At 32.6% G+C, this 3,965-nt stretch overlaps 1 long non-coding RNA gene and 1 pseudogene across 1 annotated transcript; both read right to left on the reverse strand.

The window, feature by feature from the left end:
• Window positions 1-2,080: 2,080 nt before the first annotated feature.
• LOC124892644 lies at window positions 2,081-2,225 on the reverse strand (annotated as a pseudogene).
• A 205-nt stretch (window positions 2,226-2,430) lies between these two features.
• Window positions 2,431-3,965, reverse strand: LOC124892643. Its single transcript, XR_007050359.1, has 2 exons — window positions 2,854-3,965; window positions 2,431-2,672 (listed from the first exon to the last, which is right to left on the reverse strand). It is a non-coding gene; the product is annotated as an uncharacterized LOC124892643 (long non-coding RNA).

The following is a 3,965-nucleotide window of genomic DNA, read 5'->3' on the forward strand; positions in this document are numbered from 1 at the left end:
CTTAGGAATTAATTATTCCTTAGTTATTTGAATAAGAATTAGTTATCCAATTTAAATTGAAGTGTAATTAAAAATTTAGCTATAAATATATATATCTTTAAGTCATTAATAAAATAATTCTGCTTTGAAAATACAATTGCAGAGCCAGTTTCTTGAGCGATCTGTGAGAGAGATGAATTCTAAAAATAACTTTTACCAAATAGCTCATCAAGTCTTTGATGGTGAGAATTATCATGTTTGGATAGTAAGAATAAAGATTTATCTTCGAGGCTTTAGATCTTTGGGAGGTCGAGGAGGATTATGATGTTCTTCCGCTGCCCGATAATCCCATGATGGCCCAGATCAAAAGCCAAAAGGAAAAGAAAATCAAAAGCAAACTTTGTTTACTAGTGTTTCTCCAATAATTTTCACGAGAAATCAGCAAATGAAATTTGGGATTATGAAGATGAAAGAATACGAGGCATGAACATATTAAATTTAATAAGGAAATTCGAATTGTAAAAGATAAAGAATCTGAGACTGTCACTGTCAAAGAGTATTCAGATCGACTTCTTAGCATTATTAACAAGGTAAGATTGCTTGGCACAAAATTTAAAGATTTGTTGCTGTGCCTTAAAGATACGAAGTATCAATTATTACCTTGAAAAATACAAAAGACCTATCCGATATTACTTTGGCAGAATTGTTAAATACATTATAAACGTGTAAGAGCAAAGGAGGCTTACGAGACAGGATGGTATGATTGAAGGAGCTTTGACAACCAACCACAAGACTCAAAAGAAGGGTAATAATTCAAGAAAAAACTACCTCCCTTACCAGCACTGTGACAAATTAGATCATCCTCCATTTAAATGTTGGAAGAGACCAGATGCACAATGCAAAATTTACAATCAACTTGACCATGAAGCTGTGATTTGCAAAAACAAATCTGAAAAACATGAGATGCCCAAGTCATCAAAGAAGAAGAAGATCACTTATTTGTAGCAACATACTCTTCAACCAAGAAATCTGATTTTTGAATAATTGACAGCGGTTGTATAAACCACATGACATATGACAACTCTTTTTAAATAGTTTCTGCCTTCAAAAAATAAGAAAGTCAGAATTGGGAATGGTAATTATATTCCTGCAAAAGTAAAAGAGAATGCTGCAATCAAAACAATTCCACATACAAAAATAATTTCAAATGTCCTTTACGTACCCGATATTGAGAAAAGTTTTCTAAGTGTTGGTCAGTTAATAAAAGAAGGATTTAAATTATTATTTGGAGACAAATATTATTAAATCTTTGATTCCACTAATCATGAGATTTTACAAGTTGAATGAGAGGCAAAAGTTTCTTATTTAATCTAACATAAGAAGCACACAAGTCATGTAAGAACAAAAATAAATTGACGAATTTATTCAAGAGGTCAAATTCATTTGAAGCCAAGACTGCAATCTACAATTTCTGATTCAAAGAGGGTGTTGAAAATATATCTCAAAAATAAAGTAGAAGTAGATAATTTTAAATAATTAGAGTTGTATATGACTTAGGAATTAGTTATCTCTTTGTTATTTGAATAGAAATTAGTTATTCCAATTTAAATTAAAATGTAGTTAGAAACTTAAGCTATAAATATATGTCTTTGAGTATTCAAGTCTTTCTCTCTCAAAAAACCAACACTTTTGTTGGGGCAAACCTACTTACATGACAGCAAAGAGAGAGGTACAAATTTTATGGCATACTAGTACCTAGACTTGAAGCCCAAAACAAACTTTGCCACCTCTTCTGATGTATTTTCCAGATTCTAATCAATGTTTCGAGTCAATTTTCAACAGAAAGTAGTGCATACCTGGACAGAGTGCTATTTCATCTTCTGTGTTAAACCAGGTTAAAATCTTAAAACTATAGAAGGACCAGAGCAGAAACACAAATCCCAAGGATCTTATGTATGATTTGTTTATCGTGTTTAAGAAGTTAATTTCCAACAAAAAGTTCAGTCATGGTCTTTTAATAATAAAGCTACAAAAGGAAAAGAAATTTTGAAAAGAAATTAGCACAAAGGCAAATTCTTTAAACTATGAATTGTAGGCATAACCCCAAAAGGGAACCCTTCCAAAAATTCTCAATGGCCTCGGCAGAACCTAGGCTAAAGAGGGGGTTTGGAAATAGTTTTCAACCAGCAATAGACGCGCCTCGGTTAGAACCTCACTAGCTGCGTCATTGCCCCAAGCGCAAAGACGCTTCATTTCGTTTCCACTTCTTGGCTTTTATAAAACTTGTTCCTGTATTCACCTTCATCTATTACAAACTAGAGGTGCATGACCCATGCCCAACATATATATATATGTATGTATATATATATATATATATATATATATATGTATATGTATATATGTATGTATATGTATATATGTATGTATATGTATGTAAGTCGTAGCAGTAAGTAGAACAACTGAAGATGTAAAATAAAAGCAATGTACCAAGACAAACAACTTTATAACAGTTTCTTGATACCTCCAATTTCTAATGCCATATCAATAATCCAATAAGCAAAATCAAAGAAAGTAAAATGGGGGTTTTAGATTTTCAAGAAAAGATTCAAGTTCATCATACAACTCATCCATAGTTATTGATATTAAACTTTCCAAAGATCTTGGAACATCAGCTGTTGTTTCAGCTCCATAATCTGTCAATGGTGGCAAAAAGAATAAGTCAACTTCATTTTCATCAAAATTTCCTCTCATCAGCCCTGAAATGTGAATTTTCTTTCCACCAATTATTTTATGAAATACTCTGCAGATCACCCAATCATTCTACAATATAGTCAAAAATAGAAATTAGAAACCTTTTGAAAATAGCTTCTATACCTTTTCGAGGTAGAGGTAACGTCTGCGTACATGTTACCTTCTCCAAACTCCACTTGTGGAATTGCACTTTAGAGTAGAAAGAGTATAGACCTCATTATTGGCTCTAAAGCGATGAGATAAAGTATCTTCTTATAAATAAGAAAAAAGCAGGACAACCATCAATCAATGAAATGAAATGTGGAATATTAAATATTTAATATATGTCTATGACAATTTTCTTACGTCAGCTGAAGGAAGCGGTGGCAGCTCTGTTGACAAAATTTTACCTTGTTTAAAAACATGCTTAGCAGCGAGTATTTCATACCTGAACAACATAATTACCATATTGATCTTATCCCAACATGCTTACAGATTCCAGGATTTCTTCCATCAGTTTGCTTTGAGTTTCTGGATTGCTACAGTGTACCAATACTCTCCGAATGATCAAGGAATATTAGTAAATATCAAACAAAATTATTACGACAAATGGATAAGAATAAGACACATTACTCAACTACCGGTATTACTCGACAGCCATATGAATGGGTAGAGAGAGTAATAACTTGTCCAAAAAGTGCTGAGACGATAAATTGAATGTGATCTTCTGGTACACATTCAATACATTTCTAAATGACATGATTCCCATTCTGATCTCGTACACAACATATTACATGACCATCAAGCTACTCAACCATTTTAATCTTCTGGTACATGTCAACAACTTTAATTTCCTGTAGAGTGAATCATATCACAACTTTTATCTCAATATAACTCAAGTTATTGAGAAGCTGATAATAAGCCCAGAGAGCCCACTGGTTGGTGCTACATTTAGTATATTAGAATAAGAACCAAAACAAAAGATAAATGCTAGCAGATAACACTTGAGCACATATGAGCATTTCTAGATTCACTTCGGTATATCTTTTGTATCAAATGACAACTATACATTTGAAGGCTCAGCGTTAGTACATGCCCAAAGAGTATGCTAGCCATTTCTCTCCTCTGAGATGCCATTCCATGTTCAAAAAACTGCACGAGAAATAGGTAAATGATAATCTATTTTAAAGAGAAAAAGACGGACTTAAAGATGATGCAACTCAACATCAATATATACTGCATAGAACAACCAAAGT

The sequence above is a fragment of the Capsicum annuum genome, unplaced genomic scaffold, assembly GCF_002878395.1.
Source record: "Capsicum annuum cultivar UCD-10X-F1 unplaced genomic scaffold, UCD10Xv1.1 ctg49234, whole genome shotgun sequence".
Lineage (NCBI taxonomy): Eukaryota > Viridiplantae > Streptophyta > Magnoliopsida > Solanales > Solanaceae > Capsicum > Capsicum annuum.